This window comes from Canis lupus, chromosome 27, assembly GCF_003254725.2.
Source record: "Canis lupus dingo isolate Sandy chromosome 27, ASM325472v2, whole genome shotgun sequence".
Classification (NCBI taxonomy): Eukaryota; Metazoa; Chordata; class Mammalia; order Carnivora; family Canidae; genus Canis; species Canis lupus.
Window position 1 is genome coordinate 23,670,891 of NC_064269.1, and position 26,805 is coordinate 23,697,695.

The following is a 26,805-nucleotide window of genomic DNA, read 5'->3' on the forward strand; positions in this document are numbered from 1 at the left end:
ATCTGCCTTCAGCTGGCAATGCTAACTGCCCTACTTTCATCAGAAGGTTGTCGAAGGAAACAAATGAGGTAATGCACATGAAAGTACTTTATAAATTATAACCAACTTGGAATTGTACCAGTTATTGTCATTATCACATCTTGGCTAGTTAAAGACAATGGTACTTTAGGCATGCTGGAAACATTATATAGTTTCCAGTGTTGCTTTCCCAGGATGCTTTTATACACTGGAAAAAAAAACGTGATTCAAGCCTGCAAAATTCTGGAAATTTAGGTTATGTACGGTTGACAACAAAAACAACAAACCCAACATCCATAACAACCCTGGGATAGGTAGTTGCTTTGATTTTATTTATATAAATTCCCCTAAATAAAATGTGGTCAGGCAATTTTCTACCTCAAGGAATTACTATTCAAAATGAAAGAGAAATTTTTCTAAATTGATACGGATGAAGTTGCAAACTGTGACCAACATGAAACTAGCAGAGGCATTTTAACATTGCATATGTAGACTTCTTATATTCTTATTTCTACAATAAATATGAATGTGTGCTGAAGACAAATTCTAAGTGAGGGCTCCGTTGGCCAAAGTTTCCTAATTTTCTAAGATTTTTGCTTTCTTTTATGTGGTTTATTTATTCTTCCTTTCCTCCCCCGTCATGCTTTTTTCTTTTCATTCCTTTTGTGTGTGCATGTGTGCGTGTGTGTAGTCCTCCTTTCAGATCCCACATATGCTTGGTTTTATTTAGCATCTTATCTGTCAGTGTTCTTCCTTCTTAGAGTTGTGACGCCCACACCACCAAAATTGTTGTGCCGTGATGAGTGTACTCCTTGTGTGTAAGAAACTGCATTTATTTGTGAAATTTTGTTTCTACTAGAACCAGACTTTGTCATTATTTACACAACTGGAACTTCTTTTTTCTGAACTTGAGAAAATCTTTGCTCACAATTTATATTACAAGACCCTAAAGGCACAACCTATTACCAAAATCACCCAGTGTTACTTTACATGAAACAGTTCATTGCTTTTAGTACGGACTTCACAAAAAGAGTTTTCTTCTTGTGAGAACTAATCAAAAACAATGGGATGGGTTGGGAAAAGTATATATTGTGACATGCTTCAAGCCTTTACTCTCAGAGTCGTCTTAGACCATCAGTGGGTGAAGGAGATACTGAAACTTTCATTCTCATTTTCTCTGTATCTCTGTCTCTCTCCATCAGACACAATGGGAAAGATTGTTTCTTAGGTGGAGAAACTTAAATGGATTATCACTGTGCACTGCAGTGCAAATTCTCAGCAGCAAATACAAAAAGACAAAATGCCTTTCATTTAACTCCATTTTTAGCACTTGCAGGGTTGGGCAGCTTTTATGTTTGTAAATAGATGTTTGTGAAACAAAAAGTGTATATATATGTGTAAATTGTTGGTCATGAACTATCCAGTCTTAAAACTTTAAGACATGTATGGATATTGTTTTGTAATGTATCATTTTGATATTTGTGTCTGTCACATCTATTGAAAATAATTTACTTTTGTTGATTGCACCCTCTGTGATATTTTATGTCTGCTTTCTTTCCAACAGAAATAATTATGTTAATGCTCTTTTAAGTTTTATTACAAATATGTTGACATATAAAACTATTAGATCCTCTAAATGGGTATGAAGCTTTCCCCCTGTTTTAAGACTTATTTTAGAAGTCTGAAGGTAGATATTATAAGCAGTATATTTTCATCTGTGGTATGCTACAGCAATATATGTAATCATTCTATGGAAAAGACAGGCCCCTGGTACATGATATTTGGCTTCGTGAACATCCCTACAGGCATTGCATTTTTGATGTTTGAGTTTATATTATAAATCACAATGCCTGTTCTTATAATTTAAATGTCTGTTGTTGACCAGCCCCTTGGAAATTAAATTGAAACATATTATATTAAGGGACAGGTTGAAATAGAAATTCAGAATTGCCTCCTAACTTTACCAACTTTTAATTACTATTTTTCATAAGGAAATTATAGAGATTGACTTCCCTAAATTCACAATTCCAAAGCATTCCATTAATTGGGCAAAGAAGAGGGCACTTTGAAATTCACTCTTGTTTTAAAAGCACATTTGATGAGGTGGGAAAAATAAAAAGTGAACGGATCAGGGGAAAAGCTTAAAGATACTTTAATTGGCAGAGGTTTGAGTTGCTTTTGTTTAGTTACTCACTGTCCTTTTGACAAAGTACATGTTGAAGAGGCTTTGTAAGTGCTGTTCCACTGAAGGACAAACAAGGGTACTTTTCAATTGAGCCCTTTTAAGTTTTGTTCCTCACACTCCCGCTGCTGTTGGAGGCTACTCCTAATGCATTGTGGCTCTCTGTTCATCTGTGCGGTCTGTCACTGGAAAATGTCTCTCTTCTTGTTGAGCAAGCTACAGTCTAACCTCCAGGCACCCTTTTCAAAGGCACCACTGTATGGAAATCGACACTCATAAAATGATGATAAAGAGAAGAGTTTATTTTTTAAAGGTCAGGACAAGAAGACACCCTCGAATGCCACAGAGCCTATTTCTTCAGGAATAAGTGTTTTAACTTTAGCACAGTGAGCTGAGTTTGAAGCCTTGTAAGTTTTCAGCACTAGTGTGAAACTTGTTCACTGTCCTCTCCTTTTCAAGTGGTATCCATCGTAGTGGTTTATCTTGATAGTTTTGATTTCATTAAGTGTTCTAAGAAATTAAGTTATATTTTCTTGTGAGACCTTCTGACTTGAATTGTAAAGAAAGGCTCAGGGGATTACCTTTGGGATCTTCTTTGTATTAAGCTGTGGGTCCCTGAGCTGAGATCTGTACAGAATCTGTCTGGCTTAGAAATTTTCGAGTTTTCTTTTTAACTAGACCTCGTATATTTGTTAGTAAAAGGAAATGATACTTAATATTATATCCTTAATGCTCACCTTTCTGGGGACAATCAAGCTAACATTGTTTTCTCAGTACCTACCCTGTCTGTTAATATGAGTTCTGTTTGATTCCTGCTCCTATGTGAATCTGTTTACCTAGAGAACTCTATAAATAATCCATTCCAACCTTTCTTTACCCAAATGTTTTTAATATTTTCTAAGCCTTTCAGATAAATATGGTTCCCCTGTTTTTCTCGTCCTTAACTAAAACTGTCAGTTCCAGACTTTCAATTTGAATACATGGATCACTTAAAAAAGACCCGTTGACCCAGGCCGTACATTTAGAAATAAACATTAGGGAATGGGCCAGCCCTCCTTGTTGCTTATGTGCCACAGCTTTTGGAGATATCATTTATTCAAGAGTGAAGAGCCAGCCACCTGTTTCTGAGCCCTCTTTTCCCTCACATTAAAGGTTCAGGCCCTTGCTGAATAGTAACACTCTAATCTGGGGAACAGACACAGCGTTTTTCTGAAACAGATTTCTCAGACTAGGCTGGCTGGAGGATTTTCTGTATTTGCCCGTGTGTGTGTTTTTCACTCAGTTACCCTTGAGGCACTTGTCACGACTGTGCATATGAAAATTAATCAGACCTCCTAGGCCTGTGTGGCGGTGTGTTTAACATGAAGAAGTGGATATCAAGCAAATGCCCTAATTAAATAGGCCTGCTTGGTTTCGTTCTAGTGGATGCTTGGTCTTTTTTTTTAATAGGAGTTGCTTCCTGGGAAGGCACGGACAACACTAGAGTCAGTGGAGAGCTCACTCAGAGTTGCCTTGGCCACCTGCGCCCAGAGCTGTGAGACCTTGAGGACTCCCAGTGTGCCTTTCTTAACTACCCTTGATGTTGAGGAGAAGTATGGCCAAGATGGTGAGGGAGCAGTGAGGCTAGGGCAAACCAGAACGAGCATATGACCTGGACATTTGGAGTGATTAAGACAGTCCATCTTGCATGGTGATAAACTTTGGATACCAGATTGTGCTCCGTGCTCCCATTTTGGGATGATGAACTGTGACAGCATAGAGAAAGATCATATGTGGAATTCAGGATGCGTGCCCTTCTTTTTCTGTCCTGAATTTGAAAGTCAACTTTTATTCTATCTTTTCAGTTAACTATTTCCTAGGTCATCTATCTATCATGTAAAGATCACTTATGAGGCAATACATAAATAGATAAACTCATGTATAATATAAAGTTTATACGAAAGATTCAGCTCTACTCTGATGGTTTTTGCACTTAGCCGATTTTCCTTTATGTTAGACTTTTCCATTAGCTTTAGGGAAGACCATCACGGGATACTTGAAAGCAAACTTTTATGATGAGTAAGCTCAAAACACTGAAATGTCTCAGGCTGACCTAACACAGTACTTTTTTGTTTGTGTATTTAATGTCACAAATGAGGTAAACTCTGACACCCCGATCACTGTGTTTGGATTTTAGTCACAATTTGTGTGTATTATTTGGACTTCTTTTTGTATTTTAGAAAATAGGAACAAATTAATTCAGAATATTTCTATTTGAGATATATAGTTATACGCACACACACATATATATATATATACATCGATATATATGTGTGTGTGTATATATATATATATATATATAGAGAGAGAGAGAGAGAGAGAGAGAGTGCAAAATGAATAAAGCATGGAGCCAACATTGGAAACAGTTTGAAAAATAAAGTAATAAAAAACTCATAAATGTTAAAGAATTTGGAGTTATGGTTTCATAAGTTTCCAAATAACCATAGCAAATTATTGGGTAAAAGATCACTGTGGCAGGACATGGTGTGTAAAATTGATTTGTTCCTTCTCAAATTGAAAGGATTGGACAACTCCAAAAATCTAACTATTGTTTTCCAACTGTTCTTCCTTGCCTCCTATTGTATCGAAGAAGTAAAAGAATCCATCCATTAACCTATACACTCTCTTTTCTCATGTGGGCGTGCTACTCACATGTAGACAACTGTATCAGCAGTGCCAAGCAACTGTCTGGTACCTGACAGCATCACAGAAACCCCTCCTCTCTTCACTTAGGTTGCTCCTGGTTATTTATTAACACAATGCAGACTGTTCAGTGTGGGTGTATGTGAAATAGAAAGAAAAATAAAGGCCCTGAACAAGTAAATACATCTTTCATCATTTCTTTTGTTTGATGTGTTTACTGTGTGCTTTTCTTGGTCAATAGAAGTTGTTTGACAGTTCTGCAAAAGGGTGAGAAACCTTTTCTTGAACTTTATCTTTTTGTTTTGTCTCTGTAGAAAACTTTTTATTTGTCATTCTCTTTTTATTGCAACATGTCTATATAAAATGTTTTTTTTAAGATTATTATTGCTGTTAATATGACAAGTACAGGTGATTATGAAACATGATAGACAGCTTTATCTGCTTTGTTTGAAATGGACAGTTAAGAGACTAGAATTCTAAGATAGTTTTCATTTATAAACTTTTTAATTAGAAGTAGAAAATGAGATATTATACAAATTACCTTTATTACCTCCTTCTAAGAAACATGCTATTTGTTCTCAGGCCTTATGTAAGCTTCACTGAAATATCGAGCCTTGATTTAATTTGTATTTAAGTTCTCTCCTCTCTACATATTAATATAATATCAATGTAGAGCTCATTGCATGGTATAATTACTGAAGAGATCAGTAGCTGGGAAAGCACACCATAATTGAGCACGTCTGTTTATTATAACAGGACAGTGCTCCTATGCTGTATTTAGTGTGTTAATAGATAAGAATTGATTTGCTTTTTCAAGATGAATTAAATCTCTGTTGCTTAGCCCTTTCTTTTCTGAGAAGTTATGCTTTGTTGTAGAAATTTGCCTGAAAGGTTTCGATACCACCCTGTGACATTAGTCATGTGGGAGACTAGGGAACAGAAAGCCGTAGAAATGAGCAAAACACATCTGTCTCCCTTTGTAGTTTTGTTGTCTGTCTCTGTTTTTGTTTTTGTTTTTCTCCTAATGTTTTTGCTTCAGTCTTTCCTCCAGCACTCTAATATTTCTCACCAGTGTCAAGATGCTGTGTACAAGTGAAGGAAAACACTAAACAGGAGGTCATAATGTTGAGAGCAGCACAGTGTGACTAGGACAGGTCGGTTGTCAGTTCTTATAGGGTATAACACTCCAAATGCCAGGGAGAAAAACATCCGTGAACTAAGTAAAAGGGAGGGGAATTAAACATGTTTGCTCATGTTTTACCTTCTCGATATTTAAGTTTAGCTGTTCTCCTTCTGCACTATGGGAGGACAGCCACTGTGTTGTTTCACTTAGCCTTTCTACACTCAGTTCTTGGGATTCATTAGGAATGAACCAACAGAACTGGAGAGAAGTTGAAGATGAGCATTTTTAGCACATCTTTTTCACAGAAAGAACATTATAATTAGGGGTTAATGAAAATATTAAGTGAAAAGGCATTGTAAACCTTGATGTTCTTATATTTTTATGGCCAGGATTTTTCCCTTTGTTTTCTTTTTTTTTTCCCTTTGTTTTCTAAACTTAAAATGTTCAAATTAAAAATGTTTGCAAGTTTTGAAGTATATTGCATTAAATAGAGAAGTATAAAATATTTCCTTTAGAAATGGCTTATCTAAATTCCAAATAATATGAAACCATCCAAAATATTATCTAATAATCATTTTTGAAGATTTAGAATTAAAGACACTAAATATCTATCTCTATCAGTTTGGAAGGGTTTTTTTTATTTTTTTTATTTTTTTTTTTAATATGTGTTAACATTCTTCACATATATAAGACAAAAGCTTACCAACTGTTAAATCTCCAAAAATTCCTTAGAATGAAATGAACACATGTGTGCACAGGCGTGCATGCCCGCACACATGCGCACGCGCGCGCACACACACACACAAGATATAATAAATTACTCTTACACTTTCGGAGCATTTCTCTGACTCTTAATCTCTAAACTAAAAATTTTGAACTAGAACAATTTTTGACCAAAAGAAAATACACGGAGGAGAAGGATCTCAGCACAGAACAGAACTACCCATTCTATCCGTATTTTATTTGTTCATTACCTTTGGACGCCTGTTAACATCTGTATAAAGTCTCTTATGATGTCCAACATGGGGTCAATACCTCCTTTCTCTGCAATACCTTTGTTTTGTGTATGTTCACCTATCCACTCATTCTCGTTCTGACAGAAAACATTTCTGGAGGCCCTATTATATACAAATAATTTTATAGGTGTTAATGAGAAGATAGAAATTAATGATATAGTTTCTGTCCTTTAGTTGCTCACAGTTTTTTGTGGGGAGATAAACCATGTGTCTTCGTGGTGAAAGGAGCTATGAGCAAGGAGGCACAGGAGGCTCTGTCAGTAGAGGGGAGGGTCCTTCAGTTCATATATTTATCCTTTAAAATGGCTTAATATTTACATATTGATATACATATCTCTTGTTATTTATGTAATCTATGGAGGCCATGTGGCTATTATGACTGCTCTAGACAATTCTCTTTAAGTGTTTGTGCAAAAACACTTACAATATTCACTGAATCTGCCTTTCTATACATAGCTTTTAATAATGTAGTTTAATTCATCATCCCATCTTGTCTGGGTATTCAAGTTACTGATTTCTGGCTAGCCACACCTTTCTGAGAAAAATATACAGCTCTGAAGAAAATATTTTAATCACTTTCTTCCAAGTTCTCTAGTAAATAAGGCTGGATATATAATGTTTTACTTCCCCTTTATGCATCTTTACCTTTACTCACCAAAATAATAGAGAATATTATCTTTGAATTCTTGGTTTAGTACCAGAAGAATGATGTTTGGAAAGGTGAGCCAAAACCATGGTGGTGGTCATGATGATGATGATGATGATGATGATGATGATGATTGGTACTTAACCTAAATCTTACTCAAAGAGCTAAAATACACTAAGTTCTTGATTCATGTTTTATCCATTATGAAAAATTTAAATGCTTAGCCCAAACTCATTACAACTCATTAAAATATTGTTCGCTCTATAATTATAACTTCAATTTTAAACAAAATTGATTAAAGTGTAAAACATAGAAATATAAAACAGGTACATATAGAACAAAGTATTAATACATTTATTCTGACATGCTCACTGGTCATGCAGACAATTAATAAAATGCAATCCATATTTTTTAAGTTCCTTGGACAAAGAGAAGAGACAATGGTGAAGCAGCCTCAGGGGTATGGTATTAGACTTATTTAATTTCTTTTCAGGAGTGGAAAAATAACCTTAGCTGGCATGTGTTGTGGTACTTGTGCCATCTATATATTTTATTGGGTCTCCAAGAGACCTTTATTAAAGTGGGTGGGTACTCAGCCTGCAGCTGCAGTGAGCTCACTTCCTGTCTAACTCCCCTGCCTCATTTCTTATTTCCTACCATTCCCTGAATCATTCTTTATGACTTTTGCAATAGCAATGCTGAGTTGCCTGTAGCTTTTCACAGCCACCATGCTTTTCTTTGCTTATGATGTCTAGCTGCAGTGCTTTTCATCTTACTTGCACCTGGAAGATGGCTGTTCATCCTTAATATTTGGTGTAGGTTCTAGGAATTTTCTGTGAACTCTAACTGCTTCCATCATCCCTCCCTTAAGAAATGTTGTGGGGTGCCTGTGTGGCTCAGTGGTTGAGTGTCTGCCTTTGGCTCAGGTTGTGATCACAGCACCCTGGGATTGAGTCCCACATCAGTCTCCCAGCAAGGAGCCAGCTTCTCCCTCTGCCTATGTCTCTGCCTCTCTCTGTGTCTCTCATGAATAAATAAATAAAATCTTTAAAAAAAAAAAGAAGAAAAAGAAATGTTGTCTTTGTGTCTCTTCTCCATTAAATATTGATCTCCCAGAGCAGTGGTCAGCAAACTACAGCCTATAGGCCATATCTAGGCTGCTGCTTGATTTTGTATGACCTGTGAGCTAAGAATAGTTGTTTTTTTTTTTCCATTTTTGGATTGTTGAAAAAAAAAGTTTTTTTGGCTTTAAAATATTTTATTGGAATCCTTTTAATAAAATCAGATTCTTACATTTGATAAAGAAGTCAAAGTAGTGTAAATGATATTTAAGTATCTCAAAATTTCTAAGCAGTTTTTTTTTCCTCCAGTAAGTTGAGAGCTGCTTACACAGGTTAATGCAGGAAATGTGTTAATGTGTTCCTAGGATATGCCCAACACCAGAGAGGAGACATCCTTTGTGTCTGCAAAACCCATAGTAGCTAGGGAGAAAGGATGGGGCTCTGCCCTTCTCATCATACCCTGTAAATGGAAGTGGCAGGAGCCATTACCTGGGTATCCAGACATCTTTATAGCACTTCTCCAAGAGGGTAAATTCCAAACTTGAGCCCTTCAGTCACTAGATTAGTGCCTAATCTGTGAAAGGGCATTGCCCCAGCGAGGCTTCCGAAATAATCTTGATAGAAGGATGAAAATAGGACAAAAAATGAGACAGACAAGCAAAGTTAAGGTCCTTCTTTTGGCCCCTTCTCAGAGACTCAAATATCCAGTTCTCCAAATGAGAACATTTTATGATACATGAACATTTTATGAAATTTAAATTTGTGTCTATAAATAAAGTTTCATTAGAACACAGACATGCTTATTCATTTATATATTGAAGTCTGATATATGTCCTATAATTTAATGTACTTTAGTGTTACAGTGGTAGCATTGATTAGTATTGCCCACAAAAGCCTAAAATATTTGCTGTCTGGCCCTTTACAAATAAAGTCTGCCAACCGTTGTCCCAGAGGGCAGGAACAGAATCTTAGTCACCCCATTAGCCAAAATTTCTAGTACAGTGATTCCTAGTTGAATGAACTAATTAAATGTTTAAATAAGCTACCTTATAACTTAACCTGAAGCAAGGTATCTACCTTAGTAAGATTCCTAGCTTTCTTCCTAAAGGAAGTTTAACAGAGGAAGTACTGAATTATGAAGACCTGGATGCTAGTTTTGTTCTAAACATTATCTGTATAATCTTGCACAAATTTTTCATTTTTATTTATTTAAAAATAAAATTATTACATTAAATGAGTTTCATAGTTCTTTACAGACATAAAATTTTGGAGATTTCTATCAATGTTTTTGTTAATTCAGAAAAGTACTAAAACAGAATTGGAGAGCTCTTTATTAAGAAATGTGGTCAAAAAAAAAAAAGAAATGTGGTCAAAAAGAGGAAAAGAATAGTGAACTTTTACAGATCTATTATACACCAGGTTTATTACTGGTTTGATTAGGTGTTCTGCAGTAAGCCAAATGAAAATACAGTTTATTGTTGGTCTACTCTATGGATTTCTAGTATTAATTAATTGGGGGTAGAAGATAAGATCTTTTGTTGTAAGAGTTGTGGCTTATAGTTTATCTACATTGCTTTGAGATAGTTTCATCTAAATAATGACAGGCAGACACCTTTATGTTAGTTTTTGCTAGAATCTTGAATTATCCTGTGTTTACGTCTCTTTTATAACAAATTTTTCACTCTTATATGAACCTGCCTCCCCTAGAGATGTTGCGAGCTACATCGAGGTCAGTGTTGATACAACCTACCTACTTTATTTTATGGATTTAATAGAGATGCCAATCATAATCTTGGGCAGTCATAAATGAAATGAATTATGTTCCTTAAATGAAAATATCACAAAGTAACTTAACAACTCTGGATGAAAACCCTTGTGCAATTTATACCTATCTCTATCCCATTTAAAAAGACAATCAAAAAGGCAAACAAAATTAGACTTTGTTTTTAAAATACTCTTGCTTTGATGAAAACATTCTTGAGTAAAATCTATCATCACAAAAACCTATAAAAATAGTACAGATAAAATAACTAAAATTGAAGGTAGTTTAAAAATACTTTTTAAATGGATAATTACAAATTTTTCTACCATTTTCTGTATACAGCATTAAAATGCAGCATTGAAATGTAAAAGAATATGTTCTGCACTGTTTGTCAAGAAGCCTAACAGGTAATTTGGAATGCCCGTAATAGGAATAGCCTCCAAATTAATCTTTTCCAGTTTTTACATATGTAGGACTTACATCTTAGAAGTTGATGAATAATAGGAAAAATATGTCCAACAATTTAAAAGCTGCTTAAGGAAATGGTAGAAAATGTGAATATCCAAGAAGAATTTCATTAAAAAGTATTTTCTAGCAGCTCTGTGTCAACTTTGATGAAATAATCTCAAGAAGTAACTTAATAAATAGATAGTTTTATATTGCCTCCTCATTTCTAATGTTAGGATCCAATTGCTTGTTTTACAATCTTTTCCATGATCTTCTGTAGGAGTCTCTTATATTGAAGGCCTGCAACGCTTCAGTGTGGGACATCTCCTTGTGAAAGAGAATACAGTTCTTATAAACTCACTTGCTTCAGGTTTTGCTGTGTGGTCTATCTTGAATTAAGTTAGCTACCATCAAGTATGTGAAGGGCAATTCTAGAGAAACAGTTCCAGTGAGTTCGCAAAATACTACATATAAAACATTTTTAATTCCATAAGGAATAGTATACGTTAGGGGAAATCAAGATTATTGCCACTACTTCTCATTTCTTCATTCTGTTTTTCACTCACTAAATATTTGCCAGGCACCTATTTCTCAATTTGGAATTCTGAATGCTGTTCAAAACCTACCTGAAACACATCTATGAATGAATATTCTTTTAATTTATAAAAATACAAAGTATTTTCTATTTCACGTTCCCATTTAGATTATTTCATCTGAAAATCCATTGTTACCTAAATGTCAAGATTTACCTTGTGATCTTGAGAAAAATAATGCCTTTATTTTGCAGCATTTGATACGATTATAGTCTGATCAAATGTTAAAATATCATAGCCTTGTATTTGTTAAAATGTATGAACTTATTTCAATATAAATAATTTAGAAAATATTTCTCAAATTACATTATGACATATAAGGAGATTATTTTACTGATTGTTAAAAATATAGAGATACATACTTTCCAGAACTCAGAAATTATTGACTTCCTTAAGAAAATTCAAGTATGCATGCTTTTTTTCTTCCTTAGCAAAATGGCACATGGATGAAGAATGGCAGTTTAAAAACAGGTAGTTGTGTCTAAAACAAAATAAGTAAGCATTTACTTGCTGAAGATTGGTTCCTACCTGTGATGATTACAGAACAGGGTGTACTTCTATTAAAACATGTTTGAAACACCTTCTTTCTGTGTATTTACCTTTCGCTTTTCCTGAAAACATCGAATGTTCAGAAACACGGGGATCAAATCCTGAGATTTGTATGTAGGTGATTGCATCTGCACCCTTGCTTCTCTTATCTTCCCTGAGTGTCCCTGAGCTCTCCCCAAGCTGAGACAGATGGCTGCTGGTTTAGTTATGTGCGTGGGAGAGAGGGACTTCCACATGTGATTTTTACCATTTGGTAGTAATTAGTTTGTTGTATAAATTAACATTAACTGAACCATTCTTCAGGCATTGTTTGTAATTATCTTCTTTGAGTCTCTGAGTTGTGTAAAGAGATAAAAAGCGGAGAAGGCACTGCTCCTTATTTTATAAAAGTTGAAGAATCTAAGAATCTATCATTAGATAGAATAGATCAACAATTACTGTTCTATGCCCAGTAGACTGAAAACTTTGAAATAATTATAAAACAGAAAAACCAGAAGATTTTTCTGGATGTTAATGGTATAGAAATACAATTAGCTTTTCTGAAAATGTGTGGTTTTTTTTAAAAAGCAGAACTGAATGTAAGAGAAAAATGCAGTACAGTTTGAGGTGTTTTTTTTTTTTTTTCATATCATCTAGCAAATTTCTTTTGGTTCTCACAATAACTGCCTCTTGAAGGTCACTGTCTGTCTTGTCTTTTTTCTTTATGTTGCATATTTTATTTAGATGCTTTCAAATAGAAGTATTTTAGTGTACATTTTATGAGAAGCATGTACGTTGCTGAGAAATAGTATGTCAATACTCATCTTTTTTAGGCAAAACTATTCATTGGTAAGTGGGATTAGGATAATTTAGGCTTTAAGCTCTATGGAGTCACTATTATCTCTCCTCCATCCCAAAGGAGGATGTTGGATAGGAAGGAAACAAATAATAAATAACCTATGCCTCTTTCAGTTTGGTTTTGGCCTTGCTTTTATTATTTCATATTATTTCTGAAATTTTCTTCTTGTGTCTTTCTCTAAAGAGATCTAATAGCTGATACCATATAACAGATTGTCCTTTAAAGCATAAATGTTTCTTTCTGAAAAAAAAAAAAAAATCCCCATCTGTGTTTTTTCTTTGAAAATTGCTCTAAGAAACTACCAAGAAGAACAAATTATTGCTAGACATATTTTGACCCAAAGTATTTAAAGTGTGTCATCACACTTTTACTGTCCATAACACAGTCATAACTTTGATGTTGACAAGAAAATATGACGGCCATTATTATACCAAGAGTTTCTTTATTGCAGCCTATTAGGTAATAAAACCTCAGTCACACCAGAATTAATATTTGTGTGAGCCTGTTATTAGATTATTAATAAAAATAGATATATATCATAAGTAGGTATTTTCCATCATACAATTTCATTTACTGATCAGGTATTAGTTGTAGAAACTATCACTACTACAAGTAATTAAAGATTGGCTTTTTAAAAATATTATTCTTGGCTTTTGAAAAATATTATTGCAATGCAATTCATGGAATACAATTATTTAATGAACCTTCAAGATTTGAAAATATTTTTTTTTAATTTTTATTTATTTATGATAGTCTCAGAGAGAGAGAGAGGCAGAGACACAGGCAGAGGGAGAAGCAGGCTCCATGCACCAGGAGCCTGACGTGGGATTCAATCCCGGGTCTCCAGGATCGCGCCCTGGGCCAAAGGCATGTGCTAAACCGCTGCACCGCCCAGGGATCCCTGAAAATATTTTAGTACCCTTGCAAACTACTTGGAAAAATAAGAACACTTTGCCCTTACTTAGAACAGCTACACTTAGTGCATCTTTTTGTGTATGAATGAATAAAATTAAAATGAATATTTTTTAAATTAGTTTTAAAGCTGTATTTTTTTGAGTTGTTGGATAAACCTTTAATGCATTTCTATTAATCTGAGGTTAATAGAGTTTTGCCATTTTTAAAAAAGAATAGTGTTTCAGGAATAGTTTCTAGATAACTACAAATGAGGTAATTTTTAAAGTACTTCTAATGCAGAACATATTTTCATGAAAGAGGGAAATGAGAAGTACTATGTACCTAGAATTGGCCTACCTAAAACATATATCTATCTACATTTTCCATAATCAGCTGAGATTCTAAATCATGCTTCTCCTTTGTATATACATCACTTTTGATCATTTTTAAAACTCTGAAGTTTTCTGAATTTTCAAAAAATTTGCCTCCTCAAAATTACTTATGCACATGTATCTTTTCCCAAATGAGAAAAAGGAAATCATTATTGTCTAATCTCCTTATTTGGGCTGTAAATCAAATAAACATAAAAACCTTATGCTCTGTGCTTTTCAACATGTAGATCTGGCTAAGAAGGAAGCAGACTTAATCCTGAAGATATTTCTCTGTGCTTCACAGGATAGAAGCGTATTTTCTTTTAAATGGGGGCCAGGAGAGAATTGGGTAAAATTTTGAAGAGCAAACTTTGTGTCTACTCAAAATCCATTCCATATACTATGTGTTACTTACAAATTATATAAGTATACTTTTGGCAAAATATTTAAAGAGAATCGGTTTTGATTTGTGCATATATTAGGATTCTTAATATTAGGCCAAAATAGTCTTTTGTGTGAGGGAAAAATAGTCTTTATGTTCCTCAAGTAAATTTAAATCCTAATTCTTGGAAGTGATGCAGAATAAACACTTGTGTTTTCAAAGTGTTTGATTTTGCTTCATTTATGTATTTGTGTTCATAAGAACCCATAAATCGGGGCTTACATTTACCTTTTGAAGTAATCACAATGTCCTACCATTCTCATTCATATAAACCTAAACCATTTTTTCATTATTCCTCAATTCAAAAATTTTATTTTAATATTTCTTCGTTTGAAAAAAAAAGTTTTTAGATTAAAACCATCAACTGTTGACAGATATCCTACACAGAAACCTACTGAATAATTTTTGACAACCATTTGAAATGCAAACTCTTGTATGACATGATATATTTTGGAACCAGAGATAAGAAAGGAGGGAAAAAAAGAGCAGCTCTTCTGTGGCTGTGGCTGTGAAGCTCAAAGAGAATACATTAATTAACCCAAGAGAATTTCTAGGAAGCTGTAGTGAGAAGCTGTAGCTTTGAAATCTAGTGATCTTTATCCACTGTTGGGTTTGGGTCAAAGACCTTGGACAGAGAAGGAAAAAAGGGAAGGGGGTACATTATAGGAACCAGATGTTAAAAACTGATAAAGGCTGACCAGCCCCCTGCTGCTGAAATCTAACCCCACCTCCATCAAAAAGGTGACATTCTCCTCTGAAGCGCCTATGTCCTTCGAGGAGAGAGAGACACAATTCTGGCTCTGCATTTTTCCTTTGGCCTACCTTGTCGAATGGCCCTAGAAGACTAAACAGGTGTTATCTACTTTTGATTTCAGTGCATTTAAATTAATCCTGTCAGCTCAGCTGTTAAAACAACTGTCATCTCCAGCTGTTAGTAATTTTCGACTGGGCATTTTCACAGGTTGCCAAGATCTGAGCCTGCATTGTGTGTCTCTCTGAATGCAGTAGAGTAACAATTTGTGGGTTTTTTAAAGGGGCTTGTATTGTGATGCTGCACACATGAAGTGATTGTAATAATAATAATTTCAAAAGACTCTGGTACTATGTTTTGTAATATATAAATAAACCATGTGCTGAATGCCACTTCTATCTATATTCTGTGGATGTGTTACATAACTTTTTGGCATCTTTAATTCAATAGCCAATAAGCCAACTTGGAAATCATAAAAGAGGGAGGTATAGTAAAAAGTTAGCAGGAGACAGTACCGCACCTGCTTACAAAGATTGCTGTGTCTTCAGAAACAATAGTTTGCTTCTAGTAGAGTTATGATTTTTCTTAAACTGAAATATTCAGTAAAATATTTTATTTCTTTTTAACAATTTGAATAATTCTGCACTTCCAAGCTGAATGTACGGTTTCTGGCTAGATCTTCTCCGATTGGACATTTTAAATCATAAGAGGCATTTCTTGTATAATTTCAGTATTTGGGATCTATCTCGGTAGTGTTCAAAGCTAATATTGTGGAAGGCAGGAAAGAATATTAGGAAATTTGTTGTATATTCAACAATTGGAACCTGCTAAAAATATGCAGTAATCTCAACTCTATCAAAAAAAGACTTTTATTCACCACTCATGTAACTATCTGGAACCAATGAGTATTCCTTCTATCTTAACCTTACACATCACAAAATTGAAAAATTGTAGGTTTTCTGTTTCTTTTACAAAGTCTGAATTTGGGTGTTAGTTTTTTTACTGTTAAGAAGTATTTTTCAAAAGAAAAATAAATATATGTTATTTAAATTGATTTTAAGTTGTTATGTTGAGGAATAACAGAGTCAGATCAATAATGAAAACAATTTTCACTAAAATGTACTAGTCACAAAATTTCTGGCTAACAGTATTTTATTTGGATTCATGTTGTACTGATATGGAATAAATGTACACTACTTAGTTGAGCTGTGCTCTACATTTCTTCATTTCTGAGGGATTTCTGATTCCATATTTATATAAATTTATAAAAATGTAGTTAATTTTTGGACAGGATATTACATGCACAAAGTAAACAGTGAAAAATGTAGTCAAAAGTGCATAATGGAAAGTTTTTTTCTTTCCACCTCCTGTCACTCACTCAATTCTTCTACAAGGATTCATGTTAAGTGTTTCCTCCTATTTATCTCTGGACTTATCACATGCATACACATGTAGCAATATGAGTGTGTATGTATGCATATACACACACACCCAAATTTGGATGTCATTACCCCTGGACTTACATACTAATTAAATAACATTTATTCCCTAAGAAAGCATATGTGTAAATGAACATGAAGCATAAGGTGGTTACAATGTATATGATAAACATGTATGCAAGTTACATAATTTATTATAGCTAAGGATTGTAATTCACATTGAATAACAGGTATTTGATGTTAATCTGTCAATACACAACAAAATTTAAGTACGTATGCACTTTTGACCTAGTAATTCCTGTATTAGAGCTGAATGGTCTCACATATATATGCCAAAATTTCTAAGTACATTCTTTGTGACATTACTGTTAAGAAACTAAAACCTTTATAAGGGAACTAAGTAAGTACATTATTTGAATTCATAGATGGATTTCTATGAAAGTGTTAGACATCAGAGAAGTTTATCCATAGAATTAAAGAGTCCATGATTTATATTTTAGGTTTAAAAAGTTGCATAATAGGAAATACAGTGTTATCCTGTTTTGACAAGTATTTATGTATGTTTGTATACACATTTATTTTAGGTATTTAGTATTCATCTAAAGGTGTATATAACAAGTTATTAATACATGTTTATTTTGACTATTTCGATTAATATCTAATTAGTCACTAGGGATTTGATCTTAATAAAAATTAATATCTCTAGTGATGCTAATAAGAACTACCAATGATTTTGTTTTTAGCTTCTATAAACATAAACTTATATAGGGAGAAACTCATTAAAAACTAATGTAATATAGAGAATAGACATGTGAAGTCACCAAGGTGTGATGAGGTGAAGTTGGGGACAATAAGAAAAGTGTAAAAAATGGGGATAGATAGAAATCTAGAGTTAGCTTTGTTCCCTTTATTTCCAAAGCCATATCTGCAGAAATATCTCCCTTTTAAGAATTGGTGGAAAAAGAGGAAAAGGTCGTCTGACTATGCTCAGTTGCACAAATATAGAACAGTAGTCTGACTGGGAAACAGATATGCCTTGCTTAAAAATATATTCTGCACACATTCTGATAGAAATTGTTTGAATTCATAGAATACTCTTTCTATTAGTTTCCTAGGGCTGCCAACAAAGTAACACAATCTACATGGCTTGAAATGATGGAAATTTATTTTTCACAATTCTGGAGATTGTAAGTCTGAAGTCAAGGTATCAGCAAAGTCATGCTCCCTCTGGGAGCCTTAGTAGAATCCTTTCTGAAATTCTTTGCTGCTCCTTAGCTTCTGGGGTTGGACATCAAACTTTGCCATTCCTTGGTTTGCAACTGCATCACTCAAATCTCTGGCTCTGATGTCACATGGTGTTCTCTCTATTTGTGTTTTTACATGACATTTTCTTATAAGGACCCCATCATATTGAATTAGGACCTACCCTAATAAGCACATCTTAACTTAAAACCTGCACAGACTCTGTTTCTAAATAAGATTAGATTCACAGGCACTAAGTTAGGACTTTAAAATAAATTTTTTTTTGTGGACAAAATTCAACCCATAACACTCTTAAAAACATAAACACAATTGAGTAGATAAGCGAGTTGGCCATTCATAGACTGCTATGAATTCATTTAATCACACAGAAGTTTGAATTGATATATAAAAGTGTGTTGAGTTATAAAAGAAAAATACAAATTTTAGAGTTCATAGAAGCCTTGATACAGGGAAGTCCACCTAAATAGACTCTTCAGTGAGAAGTCTAAAATCTCAAAGGTGACCCAAAGGGCCTCGGCAGGTTAGCTAAAAGTGGATAAGAGATAGCACATTATGCTGAAAGGAAGATGAAAAAGTCACAAAGTAAAAACAAACACGCTTCCTTCCCTTGTAGCAGAAAATGCTCCTGTGCCCCTGAAAGCCACCTGTCACCCAGAGATGCAGATAGTAGCCTGTTGTAGCCTATTGTCACCCTGAGATGCAGATCCTGGGCATGAAAAAAGTCACAGTAGCTGTGACTGGAAGAGCTATCTATAGAGCTTATGGGTGTTTTATAGTAACTTGTATTCCATTGTGACTCTTTTTTGCCAAACACCCTGATTGTTTGAAAAACACAGCCAGAAATAACTGCAGTTTGCTCAATAAAACTGTGTCCTTTTCTCTCCAGGCCACACTATAGGAAAAGGATTGTTGTTGTTTTTGTTGCTTTAAAGGAACAAGGATGAGTTTGACACTGTAATAGCACTGCAATTTTTGGTTTACATTTTACATTGACTCTGATGCTAAGAACCAAAGATCAAAAGAAATACTTGAGTAAAGCTGACTCAGGATTACCTCTTTGTATTTATTGTCAGAGTTAAACATGTCCCCACCACCTCTTAGGAGCCGAGTGTTGCAGTGAGGGCCAGTCCTCTGACTTGAGTGCTCAAGACTGGGAAGGAGAAGGCGGTAGTACATGCTGCTTGACCTTTCCTCTGGGAGGCAGGGATGTCTTCTATATTCCTGACCCATACTTTCTCATGGTGTTCTTAGCAGTAGTGTTGAGAAATATTAGGCCTGACTGTAGATGACTGATTTTTCATTAAACTATGGAAGGTTAATGGAAGCAGGAAAAAAAAAAATCTGAGATGGAAAATGGAAAAGTCTCACTTTTCTTTGGCTAGATAAGGCTATTATTGTCAAAGTCAAAGCAGGGAAAGAACAGAAAGAATCACCATTTGCCTTTTTTTTTTTCTATATTCATTTTTCCAGAAAAAAAATCAAATGACTCATAACATTGATTATCTAAACCTTAAACTATTCTTATTTCATAAATGCAAAGAATGTATTACAGTGATGCATTCTCTCTATATCTGCAGTGTCCTTAGAAAAATGGTGAGCAGATGCTTTCCACAGTATATTATGTCTATTCAGGCAAATACAAAAATTTAACTGCACATACAGTAAATTATTCAGTCAAATATTAAGTTTCAAGGTTATCAGAAAGAAGTGGCAGCAGTATAAAAAAATTGGCAGACTACTAAAACTTTCACTTGGATTATGATCTTGACGTTTTTCTAAATTGTCATGCTTGACGATCTGTATTCTATATACAGACACTGATTGCCGTCCATCAGATTTGCAACACATTGTGTTCAAGTTATATAAAATGAATAAACAGTTTTGTCTTTATCTTTTTAATGGTAGGACATAGGAAAAAAGAGAACTATAACAACAAACTAATTTTGATTAGCTTGGAAGATTGCACTAAACTGAGTGACACTACTTTTTAATAATAGTAGGTAACATTTATTAAGCATATGATTTTTTTCTCAGACGTTAAATACTTTACTTGTTTCCCTATTTCTCTTTCTAGATAGATAGATAGATAGATAGATAGATAGATAGATAGATGATAGATAGATTTATATACACAGACAATATATTGTAGGTTAAGAAGCTGTTGTCTAGGTGGGCTAAATAAATTCACTAAAATTTAGTAAAAGCAAGACTTGAGCTCAGATAGGTTTAGTACAAATTTAGCTTTTAAACTGTTGAACTATATTATTTTCATAGATAAAATAATATGACAAACACAGTTAATATGAATGAATTTGTAAAGGAATGAATGAGTTAATTTATTCCCTCATTTCTACAGATTTCTTTTAAACACCTGGGCATACAAAACACTATGACCTACAACAAAACAAGTAACATGGCATTCTTGTTATACTAATTATATTATTGTGCTGAAGAAATTTCTAAAAAAATATATCAAAAGCTATATGCAATGATAGAGAAAAAGAGAGATAATCAGGAAATGATAGATTCCATTAAAAAGGCACAGATATTTTGATGGAGAAAAAAGGTGGATTATTTTGTGATGAAGTCATGTCACTGAAGATGACCAGTATATGAATAGACAGAGATGGGGGGAGGACCCTCTAGGGCTTTGTCAAGTGGGCTTGAATTGGGATGAATAGTTTAATGGTTTAATTAAAAAACATAGAAGTTAAAATGCATCGAGTATTTTCAGAGGTAATAAATAAATAATTTATTGGGGACATGGGGCAAATAGATTGATAAAAGGAATACAAAGTAGATTCCAAATGTAGTTTCGGGTCAGGTTTAAGAAGCCCTAAATGTCACTCTAAAGAGTTAAACCTTTGTAGGATAGGCATTGAAAAGCAATTGATTTTTTTCCAGCAGGGAATGATCAGATCAGAGTTGTATTCTCAAAATCCATTTTATCATTGATTATTCTTACCTGCCACACACTTTCTTGGGTCTTTTAGCTATCAACGACAATAACCAAACAAACTGTAGTGACATGGATATGCTGATACAGATCTATAGTTAAGATTTTTTTTTCTATTTTAATGGGATTTCAGTGGGAAGTACTATATAGATAGTGAGATCACGTAGCTCCACGTTTATATGATATATCCACTTGGCATTTAATGTTATTTCTTTACAGAACTTGTAAATTACTGTAAACCTTTTAATATTTATCTCTACTATGAGATTTTATGATTTTGAGATCATACAGCTTGTTTTTTTTATTTACTAAATAGAATGACTTCAGTACATGAGAGTTGCCTAATTTTGTTTATTGAATGAGAGGATTGATGAGGAAATGTTGGATGCTTAGTTGAATAATTATTTACTAAATGGATAAAATTTAAATCAACACAACCCTACAACTCTTTGCCTTCCTCTACCTGCATCTCTTTCTACAAACATTTACATCTGAGGTTTTGTGACCATATCACTTTCTTCCACTGATGAGATAATATTCATGCTGTGTACCATTTTTTAGTAAACCATTTAACCCTTCACTTTCCAGGATAATGTTTACATGTCCTTTCAAACTCAGCTAAGATCACCTCGTCTAAGAAGGATTTTCTCAAAGTCTAGTTAGAAGTGTGGCTTTTGTGCTCATTTTTAATGCTTACATAAGATTTACTATTTATATCCCATAGCATTTAATCACTCTAATTCACAATCTCTTTCTCCACTAGACTATAGATGTCTTGAGGTCAGGGACTATGTCATTTCATTTTTGCGTTCTTAGGCTAATACATAATATGGTGGATAGCAAATTAGTATTAAATATTTGATGAAAGAATATGGATTGAAGGTTGAAAGATTTGTGAGGAGGCTATCAGAGTGCTCTATGATAAAGGTAATCAAGACCAAAATAAGGTTTTGACTCTATGGATACAGAGAAGAAAAAGAATTTCAGAAATATTGAAGGGTAAAAATGAATGATTCTTGGCAGATAGTATGTGAAGATAAAAACAGTAAAGTTAAAGATGCAAAGTGACTTGTAATATAAAGGTGCCATGAAATGAAATGGATGAGTCAAGAGTAGAACCTGATTTCTTGTTGGGACAGATGATGAGGCTTCTTTTGGAAATAGTAATTTTGAGTTACCATGGGGTCATACTGACATGTTTAATAAGTTAATGAGAAATTGGAACCTGAAAGGGATCGGGAAAGGACATAATTTGCAAAGCATTCGCATAGTAATGATAGTTGGAGTGCATGAGTGGGAGAGATTTAAACAGAAAATTTAGAAAAGAGAGGTCTGACTGGTTTGTGAGACATCCATGTTGGCACATTCAGAAGAAGAGTACCAGAGAATAAATGATGAGAGAGGAAAACAAGGAAAGAACAATTTTAGGGAAGTTAAATTTGAATGTAGTTTTTTTGTGGGTTTTCCCCCCAGCTTTATTGTAGTAAATTGACAAATAAAATGTAAAGTATTTCAACCTTCAATCCATATACTTTCATCAAATATTTAATACTAATTTGCTACCCATTCTTAAAACTACAGAATTAACTAGACGCCTGGGTGGCTCAGCAGTTGAGCATCTGCCTTTAGCTCAGGGTGTGATACTGGAGTCCCAGAACCGAGTTCTGCATCAGGCTCCCTGCATAAAGCCTGCTTCTCCCTCTGCTTTTGTCTCTGCCTCTCTCTCTCTGTGTGTTTATGAATAAATAAGTAAAATCTTTTTAAAAAAGATAATTTGATAGATGTACACATTGTGAAAGGATCCCCCTCCCTCATCTAGTTAATTCTGTAGTTTTAAGAATGTTGGAGAAGAGTGGCTAGAGTAGAAATCAGCAATAGGAGGAGAATCTAAATCCAAGGATCATTGCAATTTAATTTACCTAATAATAATTTCCTAAACATTTTTTATAAATAAATTTTGATAAAATAAAGAGCTAAAAAGCATGGAAAAAATCTTAGGTGTAAAAACTCATGCTTTGCTAAAAAGTGAAAATTTTATATGTAAAATGTGAGAAATCTCGCAGTAAAATATTTGACTATATGAAGCTGAGTTTTAAAATTTCACCTTCAAACAAAAGGTGTTTTTTTGTGGGAATGGCGCCAATAGAAATTCGGGCTTACTCTCCAGAGATTTAGCATGACAGATAACCCACTGGATAAGCAAAAGATTGCTTGCAGTTGGATTACTACTGTGTGTTGATGGCCACCTCCAAAAAATCTGAAAGCTATGTGGGTTTAGAAGATTGAGGCAAGGACTCAAAATCACACTATTTTTTATTCTTTGTTCATATTTTTCATGCTTTCTTTTCCTTCTTCTCCTCCTTCTCTTCCCTTCCTGTCCTTTCCCTTCCCCTTTCTTCTTACCACTGCATAATAATAAGACTAGGTCCCCATTTCTATCCTGGCCAGCAAGCCCTCTCTGAGTTTTGCTGCCATGCTGTCACCAGGCTTGGGTGCTATAAAAACTCATCCAGGAACTAAGGGAAGATGGTTAGCAATTCCTGCTTCTGGTGAGACTTTTCATCTGCTTTTTTGGGAAAGTAAGCCCAAAGAGGAATTGGATGCAACAAATATAGCAATTTCCTAGAGTAGTCATTCTCATTGTGGTCCAGTGCCCTACTAACTGCTCTGTTAATAACATGGAATGCTTTCCAATATGTTTGGATTTTAACAAGTTCTCCAAATAAACTAAATGTTTTGCATTTTTATCTAATTTTACAATCCTACAAGGTAAAATTATCCCAATTTTACAGATAAAGAAAGAATCATACTCTTAAAGAAATTTCTAATGAGAATACTTGTTTATACCATGATGTACCTTCCTCTTTCAGGGCTGTTACTATTGTAATCATAATTTGCCATGTGAGCAGCTACAGTGTTCTTTTTCTCAGAAGGCAGTGCTTTAGAGAAGTATTTGGTATGACAGGTATAAAAGGAAAATATTTTAAAAATAAAATTTTCTACTCCCCATCTATATAGTGGCAAGATGCCTAACCCCTTGAACATTTTGATACAGAAGTTTTATTTTATGAAGAAAAATGATAGTGAACATTATATCATTTATGTCCCATTTTGAAGCATTGTCATATCTTACTTATCATCAGTGATTATATTTTAAACACTTTTTCACTATGTTCATTCCTTTGATTCATCCATTTGACAATGGTTCTTTCATGTATTAGCAAACATTTATGGAATTCTTAGTATGTTTGGGCAATGGGAGACATAGTTTCATAAAAGCCTTGTGACTGATATCAGAATTAAGAAAGTATCATGACATTCTCCATTTTTCTCACTGACATTTTAGATCTCACTCTAAAAATGTTTCAGATCTTTCAAGTGCTCCATTATTTGTGCCACTGACAGATTTTTTTTTTTAATTTTACATTTACATTCAGTACCTTTGGAAGGTTGTCTTGAAAGTACATTATTGAAAAGTAGTCTAGTTTATTATCTAATGTGGAATTCAGTATGTTCGACTTTAAGTTTCCATAGATAAAATAGGTTGTTAAACTTTAGATTGTTTCAAGCAGAAACATGCATAGTTATGAAATATGATCTGCTTAATCTTCTGTAGAATATTGTCTGTAATTTTCTGTTGGATATACTTAGTTCATATTAATAATACTGAAGGGGTAACCGGGCGGCTCAGTTGGTTAAGTGTCTGATCTTGATTTAGTTCAGGTCATGATCTCAGCATCCTAGGATTGAGCCCTGTGTCCGGCTTTGTGCTCAGCAGGAGTCTGCTTAAGGATTCTCTCTCTCACTCTGCCCCCTCTCTAAAATAAATTTTAAAATCTTTTAAAAAATAATACTGAAGAGATTTTTTATTGTGTACTTCATAGAGACAACAAAAGTATTAGTTGAGAAATACTGAAGTTACCTTGTAGAATAAATTGTTTAGTAGCTGGTTAATGTCCATACATGGACACTTCTTGTGTAAGGCCCTTGTGGAAAAATCTTCTTTGTGCAGAAGATTTAAACTCCTTCTTATTCCTTTGGTTGCTTTATCAAACTTTACCCCTGGTTAAAATTGTTGAGGGTTTTGCTGCTTACCTGTTTCATATCCACTCGTACAATATCTTTGTTCAGAAATGCATCATGCATCTTAGAAAGATTTGGCCAAATTATTGGGGAGAGAGAATATAGTGTTGATTTGGGAGCTCATTGTCATTTTTAAGGCATTTACATCACACCATTATTAATTAATGGGCATTAGAAGGAAGTTCCTAACTTTAGCTTTTGAACAGATCCTAATATTTCCCTGTTATTGTATCACCATATTTAATATTATCATTGCCAAAAAATGGGCAAGAATAAGCAAGAATGGTACAAACTTGTAACCTTTACTTCTTACACTTTTATCCAGTGGAAGAAAACAACATAGGATGAATGATATTACCAAAATATTCTTACAGTGTGTTCTGGGAGTAGGAGGGAGGAAAGAGGGCAGTGGAAACCCTCAGAAAACTAAAGAGATGGGACCTTTTCATAAGTATTTACTGTGGCTAAAGAGAAAAAAGAAGTCTTCTAATGATAGTACAGTGACTATTTTCATGAGCCAGCCTTGGTTTTTGAATTAGTAATGTTGAAGTTTCTATTTTGGCTAAGCAGTCCACGTATGCCTCTTTTCATACAATAGATTTGTTATGAAAATCTAAGTGTATATTTGCTTTTTGTGGGCTAAATATTTCAAAAGTTATTTTATTACAAATAATTTCAATGTTACTAATAAAAGAACTCTGATAATTATTCTTTGCTTTAAAAAAGTGTCCCATGTTACTTTAGTAGTTTTCCTCAATTTATTAAGTTTTTTTAAAGTGAAGCTTTATATGTCATTATTTCCTGAGGGCAAAAACGTATCATCATAGAGTCAGAAGAACAATTGTTCAGGGCTTTACATTTAAAGTTAAATGTGTGTGTGATTTGTTCAGGGCTTTACATTTAAAGTTAAATGTGTGTGTGATTTTAAGAGCCTACTGGTTTTTTACTTTTTAATCTACACTGTTAGGGATGAAAAATGGAATATTGCTATTAAGTATATGTGTGTGTGCAAAGTGTGAATCTATATGCATGTATGAAAATACTTGTGTACTCATATATACATGTCTAAAATCGGTATGCACTGAGATTAATCAAATGAAAGAGGACGCCCAAATTTCAGGATGCTGTCAACATTTTTGCCCCTGATTCTGTTAAGGATATAAACCCGTAATTCTCATTGATTAAAACTTGCAGCTAAAGGAGAGGGAAAGATAAGATTTCTGTATTTTTGGCAGGCAGCTCAAATAATTAGAATCTTTGATTTAATCCAAGTCAATAAATACGTGTTGAATGCTTACTATACCTTAGCCAATGTTCTGGGTACAGGAGATACAGCAAAAGACAAGACCAAAAACCCCAAATGTATGGATTCCCCAGTGAGAGGAGTCAGATAATAAATATAACAAATAGGTAAAATATATAGTTTGTCAGATAAAAATAAGTGATATTTGAAAAAAAAAAATAAAGGGTGGAGATTTGGAAATGTGGGGAAGGATGAGTTTATAAATCCTCCATGAAAGAAAATGACATTTGAGCAAAGACTTGAAGTAGTTGGGGGAGCAAGGTGTGTGGATATTGGGGAGGAGACCATCGCAGTCAAAGAATAAAGTGCAAAGAGCCTGGCAGGCTTGAAGAACAGCTAGGAGGTCAGTGTGGCTGGAATGAAATGAGCCAAGGGAAGGCTAGGAG

The 26,805-nt window shown here is 34.0% G+C and overlaps 1 protein-coding gene across 22 annotated transcripts in view; it reads left to right on the forward strand.

Annotated features, from left to right (window-relative positions):
* The window catches only part of SOX5 (SRY-box transcription factor 5), a 1,002,640-nt gene that overhangs the window by 713,551 nt on the left and 262,284 nt on the right, over positions 1-26,805 (forward strand). The gene's annotated exons all lie outside the window — the stretch shown is intronic.